Below are 17,975 nucleotides of genomic sequence, written 5' to 3' on the forward strand. Positions count from 1 at the left end.
ACCAATTCTGAGGAGGATTACAGAGGAAAAAAATAAAAAGCACATTTTTCAAAAGTATATGTCTTAGTAATCCACTTTCTCCCAATTTGCTCCAAGAGTTGAATCCTATTTTACTTAGATACTTTTGGATACTTTAGCAATGGCCATTCGTCTCAAGAGTTTCCAGTTATGCAGATCAGATACCTGGGAAACCAAGAGCACCTTCATTTCCTTTTTATTCTGAAACAAGAAATATTCTTTCTAGTGTGTGAGGGAGCCTCCAAAGTATGAGAGAGACTTCAGACATCATTTTTCCTTAGAAGGAAAGCTATTCTTTCATATTATATAAGGGAAAAAGAATCTGAAGATCGTTCATCAAAACAAACTTAGCCTTGAGTGCAGTTGGGAGAACAGAAATTTCTTCTGTCAGATACCTTTCCTAAAGGTGATACCATCTTTAAGCGCTCTTTTTCAAATGGAACAGAGAGAAAAGAGTAAGGCCTGTACTTGTAGTATAATCAGCAAAGCTTGCAAGAAGAAAAGAAATAAAATATTATACAACATGGTTTTGCAGGGTAGGAAATAGAAAGAAGAAAATAACTCTGTTTGAAAAGAAACCCATCCCAGTCATAATTGTACATTAACGAAACAGTGTCATGTACCTGTCTGTACAGGAACAACATGACTAAAGCTGTTCAAACCAAGAGTTACACTGTCACTAATTTGAAGCCAGAGAGATGACACCTGCAAAAGCACAAAGATACCTTCAAGCAGTGAGTGACTGATGGCAACTTTGGAAACTGTTTTCAAAACTCCCACCATGAACATATAAGTTCAGAGTTACAGACAATTCCTAACACCTAAACCAGGAATATAGGTAGCTTGGTCCAAAGTGGCAATGTATAAATGCAGCCAGAATGCTTGGGGTTTTTTTCCCTTCTTCACAGTTGCCTCAATCTGGAGCGAAGTTATTTTAGTTGGCAGAGACTAGACCCAAAATATTAATGGAAAACCTTCCTTTAGACCAATCTTACAGTACAGTATCTTCAGTGAACTAGATTTTCTTCTACATGAAGATTGTACTGCACTCAGCAACAAGAGGGAAACTTTGGAATCCCTCCAGTTCTTGTCCTAGTTGTCTAGCCACAAGCACTGCTGTATTTTAGTATGAGCATCACGATGTCGCCCATGCCCTCCTTTCTGTGCTTGTCTGATCTTCCTGTTCTTAACACTGATGGTCTTCACCACTACAAGCCATGGGAAAGAAAACTGGCTAGCCTGGATCCACATTTGTGTTTGTACCCCATTTGAGATAATCACTAAGGACCTGAGGACAGTTTACGTCTCTTCTGTCATGCCTGACAGCAGAAGAGACAGAATATTTGTCCCATTAACTAATGACCAAATCCAGAATAAAATCGCAAGGTTCCTCTACCTACCAGCAGCATAAGACTGGATGTGGTTGTTCAAGTCAGCCAGGTACTCATACTCCTAAGCTTTCACATTGACTTATTCTGACTGCATATACAAAATGGATAACAAAATACACAGTGTCCAAGTTGACTTCTGCCTGCAACTTTCCAGATTTGCAAATATGGCAGCTGTAATTGTGTATACAATGGAAACACAGCTTTGTTCTGCAAAATACTAGCTTTACACATTGTTTTCCTGGCCCATTCTTAACTGAGACTCTTCATTTTACACTGTGAGCACACACTACATTTGTTCTCGCAAATTAAACGGCATCATTGAAATGCATATTGCAAATATAATGGTCTGGCTGTTCTTACCTGAAATGGTTGCTCTGTGTACAAAGGAATTGTAACTAAAACCAAAAAGAAATAAATCCAATCTAGTTGTGTTTGGCAACATGTAGCCACATTAACTTAAAAAGAATGAATAATGACTGATTAGCACTTACGTTTCCAAAGTTCTTGTGATCTTCCATGTCTCTGCTCCCATGCAACTGAGTTTGAACTGGTTCCCTACAAGCCTGCACAGAGCAAAGTATGAGTAAACATATTTAGAATACATCTCTCACCCCAAGGATCCACACTTGATTTTGATATAAAATGTTATTAACTTTAGCTCATAGTACAAAAGGTCTTGATCAATAATTGTTTCTACTTGTCTATCTTATTTCTGTGTATCTTCTAAGACACTTTTGGGCTGCTGCCAATACAGTTTGGTTTGTAAGCACATAACAGTGTATCATACACCTCAAATCTGTGCAGGTTTATCTTTTCATTAGGTAGAAGATGGGTTTTTTTTATCTACATAGATTAGATTAGCTTAAGGTCACCCTGGGAAAGAAAAGAAAAGGAAAAGAAAAGAGGAGAGGAGAGGAGAGGAGAGGAGAAGAGAAGAGAGGACAAAAGAAAACAGAGAAAAAAAGAGAAAGAAAAAAGGAAAAGAAAAAGAGAAAAGAAAAGGGAAAGGGAAAAGGAAAACAGAAGATGAGGGAAGGATAAAGAAAAAAGTAAAAAAGGATAAAGAAAAGGAATAAAACATCCTATCATCACAATTAGTCACATCTGCAAATAATCCTTACTGATTTTTAAAGTCTAGGAATACAAGAAACAAAACTAGACAACGTTAAAAGGGGTCCTCTGAGCAACTGCCCATATACTATCTCTTGACAGCTCTTCAAAAATACATTGTCATCATTCAGACATAATATTCAAAAGGTCCAGTGGTGTGGCCAGATGATCCTAGATACCTCATTCAGTGTCGAACTTTTGAAGAAGCAAAACCACTGCATGTTTTTTTTTCTTTTATTCACTTATGGATCACAGTGGAAATACCATCAGGTGTGAAAACACAACAGACACAGAAGCTTGTAGGTTTTGATCCTTTATCTTGGAGTAGGTTATTTGTCATATTTGGTAAGATGATTAATAAGTATACCAAAATAATTAAAGAGGACTGGGGATAAGGCAGGGGGAGAGAGAATCACTTAGTGTCATCAACTCAGTTAATATTAAACCAGAAGGCAAGAAGTATCATCTTAAGGGTGGCAATAAGTAAGGTGACCCCTGTGAATTCCTCAATGACACCATCCCAAATGGGGATATTTAGCATACCATTGCTGGTACAGTCTGGAGAGCAGTCATGGGCCTCTGAATCAAGTCAGATTAAGAGAGAAGTGGCAACAAACATACTTAAGAAGGCCAAAGTTGTAGGTGGGAAGCATGCAGACAGTCAGTCCCCAGAGACTGTAAAGTCAGCAAAAGTTAAAGTAATGAATAAGCATTCTGGTGTCTTGGCAGTCATCAGTGGCTCTATATATCATCCCTTCATCCAACTCAAACCCACTGAATTCCTTTACTTGTTAAAAATCTCGAACTCAGTATGTTTCCATCATCCATAGTGGGTTACCTTAGTGACAATGCTCCACAGGGTGCATATTTACTGAAAGCTAGGGTACAAAGAATACAACTTTCTGCAACACTATTGTGAATATATTAAAAAAAAAAAAAAACCCTCTCCTTTGGTAGTGGAGAAGGATTTGTGAGCAAACTGTCCACAGGAAAAGGAAGCAGGAGCCACGCTGCCACCTGCACACCTTTAAATTTTATCTTGAAAGGACTGACCAGAAACTCCAACACAGAATGAACCATAACAGATCAAAAACATTTAAAGACATAAAATCTCTTTTGTGGTACATGATACTTTTGCCATAGCTACCTATTAGCTAATTTCTGTGTGAATTATAGTCTCCTAGTGATCTGCATTCGGAACATCAGTAAAACATTAAAAATTCTTCAGGATAAAATAAAAATCAAAGGAATTTTTGAATGCTTGGAAGATTGTATAGAGAAAAGAGGAAGTGGTGAAGAAGAAAAAGAAACATGCCTGGAGGTAGCAGGAGAGGTACCTCCTCTCTCTTCTGGCTGATAAGGGAGCACTCAATTTCAGTGTTCATTCTACTTATTTTATGTTTGAGGTAACTTTCTGAGACAAAACATAACATGAGCCTTTGAACTCTATTGTTGAGAGTTAGTCTCTATCTCAGCAGAAAGGGCAAAGAGCTTCCTCATAAAAATGTTACTACCAAGACCCAAATATCTATCATCAGTTGGCTAATTGGGTGGGAGAGGTTATGGGAGCAGGGCTCACACAGAAACCCTGCTGCACAGCACAAACTGGCATTTCTTGTGTGTGGTACTTGAACCACAGATCAGACCACATTCATTCAAAGAGATGAGCTACATTTCTGTAGTGAGAGTCATTCAAGTCCTCTATGAATCTTCAACCTGCAACCTCTAACTCAAGCTTCAATGGATTTAATTAGAACACAGCCTCTAAAAATAATCTAGCATTGGTATGTTTTTACAACCATTATTTTGAGACCAATATGCTCAACATTGCATTTAAAAGAATATCTGCAAAGTACATGATTTATATCAGATTCTCCCTTTCTCATGATCTACATTGTTGCACAAGATCTGCACTAAAGATGGAATTTTGGAGGCAGAGTGAGTGGGAGGCTATGAATAGTTTATTAAAAAAAAAAGTCAATTAGAGCTGAAATTATTCAACATTTGGAGTCAAATTTGTCAAATAACTTGGGCTGACTAAAAAAAAATAAAAAAGTGGGACCTAGGTGACCATTCACAAAACTACCATGTCCCAACAGCAATGACATTTATCTCTGTCCAGTGACATGTGGGTTCAAGTCTTCTTTGTTCAGAACAGGTATTGGGAAGTGCCATCTCCAGAATGCCTGACCACTGGTCTGTGATTAGCAGCAGCAGCAGCAAAGACAGATAACTCTTATGAAAAGAAAGAAAAAAACTGGTAATATTTCAAATTGAAATATTCAACTGGTCTGAAGCAAATGAAAGACTCCAATATTTGTTTTTTCTTCTTTCAAGTGAGACAATTTCACTCCCTCCTTTCCCTTAAACTTGTACGTCATAAGGCATTTACCTTCTTTCCACAGTGAGCCTCCTAATTTAAACAAATGGACTTCTCATTTATGGTCTTAAGGGGGATTCATTTCACCTAAATTCAGGTCCCTATAACAGACCAAATATCTCTGAATCTGTGATCTTCCTGAGAGCAGTTATTCATCTAAGCTTTTCCATATATCTGCTGCCCACAAAATTGAATCACATATAGGTGATGTACTTTCCCAGTAAACTACCAGGAGCGATAAGCAGTGTGTGCATTTGAATGGTAGTTATCTGTACCTAGTGATATGAATCCCATCCTTGATGGGGTCCTTGTTCCCCACCTAAGGTTGATATTAAAAGCAAATATAAAACCCTTTCCTAATCCTGTAGCTTTTCTCTGATACCAAGTTATTTTAGAAAACAGACAAATTGGTAAGTAGTTATTCTAGCCCTCCTTTTGATTTCATAAATGCAAATTAAAAATACTTATCTGCTGTATAAAGACTTGGCATGTTTAAGTAACTATTATCCTTTAAATATATTCCAGTGATGTAGGAATCATTATTCTAACAGATAGAATAGGCATTAAATCCACAGGGGAGTCATTAAAAGATGGCTATTTCTCTCTGTTTGACCAAAGCAGCAGTTGTAATGTATTTATTCAGGATTTAGCAAATGGAATTCAATTAGAACTGAAATGGTGTTAAATTGAGTAATTCCTATTGTGTTTGTCTGACAGACAGGAGTGGCATGACCTGAAAAGTTAAAAGGAACAGTATTCAGCCAGGATCTCTGTGTTCTGTAGCACTTGTTGACAGAATGTCACTAAACAGGTATATATCTTGCTTAACTTCTTAATCACCTGCTTAACACCTGTAGTAAAAAATAAGAATCAAACAACATTTATTGGCATTATGTGATAAAGCCAAACCTTAATAAGAATAATGACCTTCATTCATAATGGCTGAAATAGAGGTTAAAATTTACTGTATTGCAGTTAAGCTTGAACCAAGTGTCCTGATATAATTTCATTCTGTTCAACAAGAAAAGATTAAGTATTATACAATATCTTGTATTCTAAAGTATGCAGCAAAATACTGGGTTTTTTAACAAAGTAGGAAGGTAAGTGTATTTAACACCTTCAATACAAGAGTGTACATCTACATACATAAAATGTGGAAACCTACGAAGACATGTGAGGTGCACATGGATGAAGACGTTAAAACGTTGAATATACTGTGTACACCATTTCCTAAAAAAAGGCAGGTATGTGAGTTACTTACTTTCATAACAGTTCTTCAACATGATCTGGAGTGGCATTTCCTATGATTATCCACAGGGAGTGCAGCCTGATGCCATTGAACACCAGATGCTGCTACTCATCAATAAAGTTGCATTCATTACTGCATTTGCTTGGCTGTCCCTCATGTTGTGCATCTTTCACACACACCAAAAAAATCAGCCTGGGAATGACATCTGCCACATGTTGAACGTAGAGGAAAACAAAGAAAAATGACATGGGAATGGTCTAGTAATTTTACAAGCCTTGTTAAGGAAACAGCCATGCTAACAATCCACTCAGGTACTTCAGCCACTGCCTCAGATCTTCCACAATAAAATACTGCATTAAAGCAGTAATCACAGCAAAGGCTTCTACACAATGTGGAAATGAATATTTTTTTTTTAGTATTGGAAACAGTCCTCTTGTTTTGGTTCTGAAACACAAAATGTGACCTCAGATGAGGGAAATGATTATATTTTACTGTTCTATTATTTCTATGGTTCAGCTCTTTCTAGCCGTAAGCGCCTATATGATTTCACTCACATTAGTATTCCCACTGGCTGCCAAATTTCTAATTCAACAAAATACTAAAGCTCATGCTTAAATTTGAGCATGTGCTTTACTGCTTGTGTTTGAAATGATGTTAGTTAGACTGAAAGGAAATAAAATGTCAGTAGAATCCTCACCCATACCCCGTTGTGATCCTGACGAAAGGGTTTCATTGTAATTAACATGCAAGTAACGGATTTTCACAGGAACAGAAGTTGCTCAATCAGGTCAATAGAATTCACAGTTGAATAAAGCTAGATTTTGTTTGTTCTCTGTAAAATGTAGATGTGATTGGTGATATTAAAAGGCATTTCTGAGAGCATTTTGGTGAGCAATTTTTAGGAGACTAAATACAAAGCTCCCATTTTCAGAAAATGGGTCCTCTGTTTGTCTAATTTAATATATTTACAATGACTGTACCAAAAATTGCTTTTGATGGGTAGACACTAAATATCTGTTATTAAATACAGAAATGAAGCATTTTTAACTTTAACCTCCATTTGCTGAACAATACTTCCAGGTGATTTTAATGAATAAAGGAGTATACTGTTTAAGAGAAAGAATTATGCCTTTAGTTGCTCTCTAAAATATTCAGATGTTCAGAAAACGAAGCAAACATATGATAAAAATCCCACTGGACACCACAGTCCCCTTTGGAGCACTGGAAAGCAGATGGCATCTTTAAAAGCATGACAAGATCAGTCTCACCAAAAACCAGATGCTATCCATTTTCCAGGAAAGATCACTGGCAACTAACAAGTTCACACAATAAACTTCTGCTGATTCAAGAAACATATTAAAGAGTTTAGAATAAAGTAAATTATCTGGACTATTTCAAAAGAGAAATAACCTGGGGTTCTTTAAAGTAATTTCATTTTTTCACAACTATTATCATCTTCACCTCAATCCAGACCTATATCCAAGAAAAAGATGAAACAATAAAAGCTCTAGGAGGTGAAAACATCATCTAGAAATATAGGAAAATAATATTGTTCTAACATTCTTAAAGTCAAATCTGGAAGTATAAAAGACAAAAAAAGTGTTAAAGGATGCAATTTTGGATACATAAACCAGATATCAGTTACTTCTAAGTCTGTAAATGTGAGAGTACAGTTTCCAGGGTATCTGATGGACACTACGCAGAACAGTCATTCACCCTGTTTGTAAAATGCCATGTACCACTCCACACAGAAAGCAACATGAACTGCTGTTTAATTGTATGTATAGATTCAGCAGGTTATCTCTTTTTTTTTCTTTTTCCTTAATATACCCTGAAAAATTAAACCCACATTTTTTCTCTTTAGGAATAAATTAGTCCTTGGACTTCACTAAAGCAGGAAAAAGCTCATAAAGTCAAGTTCTATAATTGGATTTCATAAGGGAGAATAAGGTACAAGAGACTGCATAATATAAATTTTGAAGACACTAAAGACATTTCTACTTATACATTCAGAAGAGAGAAACTGTAATTGTGCAAGTCATCTGATCACAGCAGGAATGCATTTTTATTTGTTGTTTCCATATGCAGCACTGGATAATTGACCAGTTGTGTTATTGCAGGGGATGAATATTCCTCAGAAATGTGAGTTATGGACATAATATAGAAAATCTCTGGAGTAAAACACTCCACTGACATACGTTGTTCCATTACACTGACATTAACTGTTCCATTAATTCTGATACAGTATCTACAGTATATCTAATAGAAAAAGAATCTGAATGCTTACTTCTAAACACCAGAATGTATTGACATGTCACAAGGAGAGTTATCTTTCTCTTCGTAGCTGCCAGTAAGATGTGGCTGACATTTGAAACAACGTACCAGGTGTTGAAACAAGATGCAACACCTTTAAGAAGCATGTAGGGGTAGGAAGTAGGGAGCATTACATACTATTGACTATTTAAAACAAGAGCTAATCTATATCTACGAATAGATATCTATCAATCTATAAATAGACATTTATTATAAGCATACAAGGAAAAGAATGGCCTGTGACAAACATGATTCCCACTTCTTTTATTGTGACCTTGATGAACTTATATCTGTAATATAAGGATAATAATAATATAATATTTTAAAAGTGTTTATAAAAGATAATTTATTAATATGTCAAATGCTCAGATACTCTACAAACAAACACATTGGGGTGAAGTTGTAAGACAGGTATTTTCCAGCCTGGGCCATAGGCAATTCATGCAAACTAACAAGGGGAAAAAGGTAGAAGAAGAAAGAATGGACTTTACACAGGAGCTGCCTGAGTGCCACATTCTAGTCCTGCAAAAGTAATTTAAACTGAAAATAATTTCCATTCTGAACCTTTCACAAGCCTTCACTGGGCTCATTTTAGAGCTTCTTTCATAACAATTGTGCATTTAGCTCATCTTTCCCTCCCTTCTTTTTTTTAAATCACAATAAAACTTAGATAATAAAAGTTGAAAATAGAGAGGTAAAGACTTTCTGATACATTTTTCTTATTCAGGTTAGAAGATAATTCTGTTTACTTGGTTTAGGTAATATTCCAGTTGTATTGCAAGCTGCCACAGAGGAATGAAAAATTGATTTTCTTCTTGTAAAGTACAGCGTACATGAACACCTATAATCTTTATACATTTACTGTGATTTTTAAAAAGGCCACAGAGTAGATAAACATGTTAAAATGATAAAATATTCTACACGCTATACAGTCTTCAGGCTCCTTTAAGTTGAGGTTATAATATATGCAGATGCAAAAACAAAATGCAGGCTTACACGTACAGCTGCCTGCCAGCATCCACGGAAACTGCTTCCAGGGGTATGCTGGTTGCAGACTTTCTAGAAGCATTCTTGAGTACTCAGTGAAAATGGTAACACAATTGCTCCAAGAGGTCCGGAACATACAGAAACACACAGATGTACAGCTGGAAGGTGGAACTGTTCGCATTTGTTGTTGCTGTAGTGTGTGTCAGTGGTTTTCTCAGAAGCCAAGAACCAGGCAGGTGGACACAAGGCTGGCTATTTCTCTTGACTCACTGATGCACATCAAATCACCTCAAACCCTTGGACAGGAGATGAATTTTTCCTTCTCAGTCAACTGGGTTTCAAATTTGTCTTATCAAAACTTGAGTCATGGAAATTAAGCTTTGAGTTAATTTTGTATTCAAATGTCACCAAGATACTATTTATCAGCTTAATTCAGGTATAGGAAACAACAGACCTTTATTTTTCTTTCTAGCAGGGAGTTGAAAGAGTCTTAAAAATTATATTATCACAACTGGAAAATATGCCATAGTAAAATATTGGGGGGAGTGGGGGGTGGGGGTGTTTTTTATGTTATAAAACTGAATGCATTTAAAAGATATTTACCACTTTACTGCATTATATGTTACAGCCTGCACAGTAACATGGGTCACCATGTGGCTTTGCATCCTTCAGAGCATCAATATGTTGCTGGGCAGAGCAAAATGCCACAGCCTGCTACAAGGGGAGTTGGACAGTCATGTGGCAGCGGACCCTCAAATGATTTAGGGCTTGTCTTCATGGGCAAATTTACTGCTGTAACCATACCAGTATAATATGACACTGAAGTTAGAGTTGTATAACTCCCCATGTGGAGAATCTTACTCTGCAGTGACTGTGTTTTCTTTGTTCGGCTCATGTGCTTTGAAAGGTATAATTATACAAATGTAGTTACATTGATGAATTTCTCCATGTAGACAAGTCCTTACATAATGCTAGGCTTGTTTATTTCCCAATCAAATATTACAATCTTAAAAGCTATCATTGTTTCATTTACTTGTTTGCCGTTTACCTTCTTTTTGATGTTGATGTTGCTTGACGTATTATTCAATCAGTTGTTAGATAGAACAATTATGACCCTTAACTGCTATTAGAAATGCCATCTATTTTCTTTTGTTAATTTCTCTGCATCAAAGTTATTAACTCTCCAATCAGTTAATGTTGTAACTACTACACATTTCACTGCCGAATGATACATACTTGCACCAAGCACAAAAGGCAAACTGACTCCCCCAGAGAACAATCCTCCCCACTAGGTTAGTATTCTCTACACCTCTATGTTATTCTATGCCCACAACTAAATGAATTTAAATAATTTGCTAAAGATAGATATATTATCAGATAATCTGTTATCTTTTCATACATTATCAAGCATGGATCCCAATGCAGGATAAAACCCCTAAACCCAATATAGGAGCAACGCTGAAGAATTTGCTTATAAACTATCCATGAAGAGGTGCATTGCAGCTGATGGCACAGACTGCCTGTAGTGGTAGCTTCCTTTAGCTCCCACTTGTTTCAGCAAATAAATATGGTAATATGCAAATGAGAGCTGGGATGTTGTTCTCCAAGCCTTTGGAAACCATTTATGTTAATGTCACTACAGTATTTTGAATGTTGTAAAAGGAGGATTGTTGCTAAAGGTGTGAGAGGGATTGAACAGTCCGCACATTTTAAACACAAGTGAATACCCTGCAAACTATATAGAAAATGAAACAAAAAAAAAATCAAGTTTATGACATAAATCAAAAGAAATTAATGCAATCATATATAGCTAGAACAAGCTTCAGGATGTTTTCCTCAACTCAGCCAGTGTTGGCAAAATGGAGGTGTGCCAACTTGTAATTAGTCCATGTATGCTAGATGGTTTGTCTAATCTGAAATATTCCTATCACAAAGCCACGTAATTATCTTAAGCTAATGTTAAATGTCTGATGTCCCTCAAAAGCAAGTAATGCTAAAACGCTTTCTTAACTGTCTTCAACATCAGGGAAGGGCAGGCAGGTGAAGGGTCTATGATATAACACTTTTCCCAGCATAAGACTTAAACATGTTTAATAAACATGGGTTAAATATTTGTATCCCCCTCTTCCAGGCAGTGAAAGTAAGGTGCAAGGAGTGATCACTCTGCTATCAGTATTCATAGAAAAGGTAACCTAGCAGGCCCAAGGTTTCCTTAACCCTCTAGCTGCTTTTATGTATGAAATACCCAAAAGATACGGTGAAAAAGAGTAGATAGAAAAGAGAAGATGGCAAAGACATAAAGGACTCCAAATAAAGGAAGGAGTCAGTCAGCATATAAAATCACTGTGTTTCTTTAAATACCTGTTTAAGGTCATCGTCTGATCTGTTTATTGGTCAAAAGATAAAAACGGAAGACTTTGTCTGGAGAGCCGGCCAACCCCATCCAAAAACTCACCTTCTAATAAAAACCTGTCCATCACTTCCTTTTCACGTGTGACAGTTTCTCCAGCTTGTTTGTCCCGAACATTTTGTTCCTCTCTCCTCTGTACACTTAATTGGCCTTTACACTTAAGCCCACTCCAGTTTTTCCAAATACAATAAATATAGCTTTGCTATTTACCAGTTCTCAGGACTTCAGGGAGTGTTGAGTTCCCCTGGAGCAAAGCAGTTTCATTTAGAAGCAACTGACGGCAAAGGTTGCTTTTTCCTTGGCTGGGAGGCAAAGAGGCCAAGCCACATCGTACCCAAATATTCCCCTTCACACTTACTGAAACAAACCCTGATATATTCCCCAAGAGTAATTTCACAGCATTTCCCATGGACTGCCTCAGCAGTTCTGCATCATGGGCTGGAGCTGGAACTTTGTTCTCCATGTCCCAAAAGGTCTCAGTTACCCTGGAGAGATATTTCCAGCCTTTGGGAAGCCCTGCTCTGTATGACCTGGCCTTCCCCATTCCTAAGTGGATCTTTCAGTATAAAGAAATGTTATATCCATTTTACAACTTCAGCAAGGTGAGAAGTAACTTCTTATGATTTACTGTCTTCCTTAGCAGTGTAGCATAACACAAGTGCCATTCATCTCTGGCATATATACTCTAATATTTGCCCCAGCATGGATATGAATTCATGACCTTCTCTATATATTAAATATTAGTTCTTGAGTGCTATGGCACTTTGTCAAAATAAAATCATCTCCCCATAGAAAAGGACCATCATAAATTAATATGAAAATAAAATTGCTCAGCAGCTTTCACAAAGTAGAATACAGTGACCAAAACATTGCTTCTTAGTAAGATAGCAAGGCAAAGTAATAGTGCCTTTGCGTTCAAAGCACTAATTTAATCCAACAATAATTGCTGCTATTAATGTGACTTGTCAGGTGTTCTTCCAAAGCTTATCAGAAAACCTGTGACAGGTTTGTTGTGACTTTATTTAACACCCTAGTCACTCAGTCTGTCTTGTTTTGCTTCTTGTTACTGCAGATATTCCAGTCTCTTGCAGTTTGGTGTTTCACAAACTTTGCAAGCAATATATTAGATTTGTCAAACAACTCTAAACTTACCAAGTCTGTGACCATAAAGTAAACCTATTTTTCCTCTCTCAAAAGAAAAAAAAAAACAAGCAAAGAGAAAAAACAGACTGAAACCCAGTCTCATCTCTGAAATGCTACCAGTAACCTCTGGGCAGCTCGTCTAAGCACGTGTAGCCTGGGATGAATTCACTGCACGCTCAGCAGTCCCTGCCAGCTCTCCAGTTGGACATCTTGGACACAGGCTGACAGTGGAGTTGCTCACACTACACAGCAGGCACAGAGCCAGTGCATAGCACTTAGCTTGCACTACATTCACACTCTGATACTTGAAACTGGGGTGGTTTGTGCAAAAGAAAGCAGAGGGAGGGTTTAGTGCTATGTGAGTATTGATCTCTTCCACTTGTTTCTCCCCCCTCCCCCTAACGCTAGTAGAAATGAATTTTGCCTTTTCCTGACCTGACCATTGTTTGCCCAAAGCTGACTGGGAAATGCAAATGTTCCTTCAGAACCTGTAAGTGCCTCTATCACCAGTCCAAACAACAAACAAAGCCATTGCCCTGCTCTACCGTGACTGCTCCCATCTTAACCACCCTTCAGCACCCCACACCTGGTGGAACATCCTTCCTGTTGAGCTGGATGAACTCAGATCTTTAAATCACAAATTAAACCCCTTCTGTATTTTCAATCTAATATCTTTCATATAAACACACACCTTGCTAATCAGTTACGTAATTTGAATTAATCATACTTCTGACTCAGATGAGAGGCTAGGTGTGGTGGTAATGAAATCACTTTGGACTTGAGCATGCCTTCCTTTGATCCCTGTGTTAGAGGGACAATATGGCAATTGCCTGAAGCAGAAACATCTCTAGGAACATGGCCTAAATGTGACAGTATATAGGAAAACATCAGATGACTGTACTGAACTCTGGATCCAGCAGGTGATCCTTTTCTTCACAGAGAAATTCACCACAGAAGCTCACTGCTCATCTTGGTGCAGATCTTTCCCATTTACCCTGCTTTCACTTGCACGTGCCCTTTGAAAGCCACAGTGAGTGCTGGATTTCAGAGCAAACAACTCTCACAGCTGACTGATCTGGAGAATGATTTACACAGCTTTCAGTGGCAATATACAACAGTGATATTTATAGCCAGCCAGGGCCAACAAAGATACAAACACATAGCAGGGCTTAATAGCCCTGACTAATATCAAATACCATTGAAGAAGGCCAGGCAGTGACATCAGTAGTCAGTAACAACACAAAGTATCTTTAGGAAATGGTGAGGTTAGGAACGATTTGAAAGCGATTTGTCTTTATGTCCATCTACAGAACTTTCCATGCATTATTTTGCAAACCACAGGCAGCCTAAACATAAGTCAGATGTATGCAACCACTAATATAAAGGTACATAAACTTCCTACCTTAGGGATCTGGGGCAGCTTGGAAGTGGCAGTATGTAAGTCAGTGCAGGTGAACAGACCAGAAACACACATGCTGCACCTGCAGGGTATGCAGACTCTACAGTGATCTACTGTACCTCTGCAGGTGTGGAGGAAAAAACCTTGAATTCCCAGGTTTCAGACAAAATTCCTAGCAACCATGACTGGCTTCTTGGTTAAAAGAATCAGCTTCCAGTCAGAACCTGGCAGAAGGGCCATGTTTCTGTAGAGACCTGTTCATCCAGGTATGGTCCAGTTGTCAAACACTCAGGAGCTATTCAACCCTCCTGAAAATTCAAGTTCTTCTTTGGTTCCTGAGCAGAAATATAAAAACAATCTTCAATAAATGCATTTCCTCTGTCTTCCCTTACAATGTACTTGAGTGCATTTAAACAATGTATCTCCCATAATGTAGTCACCAATAGTGTACAATACCTGGAAGTAATCAGATATAATCTGAAAAGCAAAAGTGTCCTACACTAAAGTCATGTTAGTCTTGGCCCTTTCTGATTGTCATAAATTTGCTATGTTTAGGGGAGAACAAGTAGACTGAAATTGTTTGACAGTCATCTTGCATTTCAAATATAATGAAGAAAGAAGAAAATAGGAAAGTAATTTGTCATTTATTCTCATGTGGAGCACGTGATCCAGGACTCAGCATTTTTAGGAATCCCACAGCCTAGAGATTACACAGCTCGGTTTTTCTCTCCAAATACTATTTCACAAATCTCTTTGTGTTAAATAGAGTAATTAGTGTATTGGGAGCCCCAGCATACCGACATTGACTCTATTCCGGGATAACTGCCCCCTATTAATGTATCATATCTACTAGAAGCCAATAGCAACTCATGCTGATGCCAACAGCTCTAGTCAGAGACCTTCCTCTTGAGGACCATTTTCCATCCTTTTCTTTTTGTCCAATGAAGATATTACTTGTTGAGTACTAATTACACATCAAAGAGATCTAAATCATCTTCATTTTCTGGAAATGACACAAAAAACCAGACTTTGCGCCCCATAATCCTGTGGGCTGATTTCCAAGCAATATTGTAGATTTTCTCCAGTTGCTTCAATACTGAAGTGTTGCAGGACTATGTAAATTATAGTTTGCAAATTAAAAATGGGGACTTGCACAATGATTTATAAAACAAAGACCACCTCTTATCCTGTGGAGAGAAGATAGAACAGACAGGGAAGGCTGAAGGCCATATGAGGATGTTGCAACCAGAGAAGCTAAATCGTACGCTGAAGTTATCAATTTTATGTTCAAAGTCACAAGCGTGCTAAATATTACTGAAGTAAGGTGGTGTAAAATCTGCCCAACAAATGGAGCTCCAAGCAAAATATGTCTTGTTTTGTTCTTCAAATGTACTTTATAAATAAAAGGGAATATGTCAACAATATATGCACCTGTATGGAGCCAGAAACTTGAAATAAAATCAAGACCCTGGCTAGTGCCACTCTTCTAAACAAAGACACATGGAAGGAAAGGCAATGACTCTTGTTTATGAAGATTTATGTGACAAGAGAACCAAAGAGAAAAGGCAAAAGGAGACATCACATACAGCTCAAAAGAACTGGCAGACTAAGAAATCTTAATGAGCAATTTGGGGCCAATTAATGCCTGGAAACAGCCAGGAGTGATAAGCAAAAGAACTTTCCAGTGGTGACCGTGAACATGGCAAGTTCTTTGTGGGGAAAACAAAGAGAAAGAATGCATCAACATAACCTGCATTCATCTATTTTTCTTGCTAAACGAAATAATCTGCTGCATCTAAATCTTGATTAATCATCTAGGTCAAGCAAAGACGAGTGTCTGCATAGCGCACCTCCACTTTATATATGTGCCAGACCAAAATGGATATTTATGGCATGAATTATACATATACACACATACATATGCATACATGCATGTATACAGGACTATGATTTATTCATTAATCTTAGACATTCCAGATAAAACAAATGGAAACCAGTACTGGAGGATATGCATTTACACTGACAGAGTAAAAACTGACGCACATTATTTTTGAAGTCTGTTCTGTCAAAGTTGGTTTTGATGATCCTGTTCAAGTGAATGCCACCCTTAGCTGTCAAGTAAGAAACTCGACAACCTGCTACTAGTCTGAGGGAGAAAAAAGTGCTTCTGAAAAATGCTCACCTTCTTATTATAAATATCCATCAAGCCATGATCAGATAAAAACCCAAGCCTTGATACATGTATTTTTTAATTGGCACCATATAAAAAATATGTCCAGCATGCATGTGCACAATGTTGCCACAGAAAAGTATTTGCAGTTTTTAAATCAAGGTTTATGTTTTCATTTCTGTTGGTGCTGGAGAAGGCAGAGAAATAACTGTCAGAAAACTAGAAGCAAAGGGAAAAGTAAAGATATTCTTATTTGTCAGAAAATAAGAAGTTCAGATGCATCTTTTCATCAAAACAGTTTTGTTCCTAATGCCTCATTTTTCCTCCTTGTAGTTGAAGACTATTATAGAAACTAACAGAAGTGGGCAGCAATCTGATTTTCTGTTGTGTGTGTCATTCTGAGATTTTGACAAGCTTTAGGTTTTTATAATTAAACAAAACAAAACCAGAAAATAAGTTTATTGGGAACGAGAATCTGATTTGTGGGTAGTTGAAACATGTCATTCAGGTTCCAGAGATTTACATTTTGTAAAAATCCATTTTCAGTTTTTCACAAAGAGAACGATCACAGCTTGTGTTTCTGTGAAACGTGCTGTTTTGATTAATGAGAAAAAAGGGAAAAACATTTCACTGAAATATTTTGGTTGTCTAGAAGTTAAATTTTATGTTATGCAGGGACTAATGGCTCAGAGCACTGATATATAGCATTACAAAAATGAAGGAAGCTCTATGACAGCATTAATTCTGGATTTACTCCAAAACAGTGAAGAACAATGTTTACTTCTGTATTTTTAATAAGAAAAAACGTGCACAAGGTATAAAATATCCCCAGAATCACTAATAGGAAGGAAGACCTAATAGAAAAGAGGACTGCAAAAATGAAAGGACTTCTACATGAACCAACAGTCCAGATTTTGCATGGAGTTTAATGAAGGAAGCCATAGAGATTTAAAGAGATGACAACAAACATCCATTTTCTTCATTTGTGTGTTACAGCATCTAAAGAATCTAACCAGGTATCACAGCCTCCTGAGAAAATGTTTAAATATTACTGTTCAAGTAATATTTACAAGTAATATTACAAGTAAATACATAACCAATTTCCCCCCTCAAATTTGTATCTATTCTTAAATAAGTGAGTTCTTGAATGTTACTCTTTTTTATCAATAATAATCTTTACCCTAGCCTCCCAGAGAAAACTTTCTTGATAGGGTTGGGGTGTGAAAATCTGAATATTGTCTGTTTTCAGTCAAGATAATTAATTTTTAGGCAAAATTTTGCTTCCAAGTTGTACTGGCTCAGACCAGAATAATCCCACTCACCTAGGAAAGCACAAATGTTCTCTCTGTCAAATCCATAACTATAGCTGAAATCAAACACTTTTCAACTCTATGTAGTTAATCTT

Source organism: Melopsittacus undulatus, chromosome 10 (genome assembly GCF_012275295.1).
Source record: "Melopsittacus undulatus isolate bMelUnd1 chromosome 10, bMelUnd1.mat.Z, whole genome shotgun sequence".
Taxonomy (NCBI): domain Eukaryota; kingdom Metazoa; phylum Chordata; class Aves; order Psittaciformes; family Psittaculidae; genus Melopsittacus; species Melopsittacus undulatus.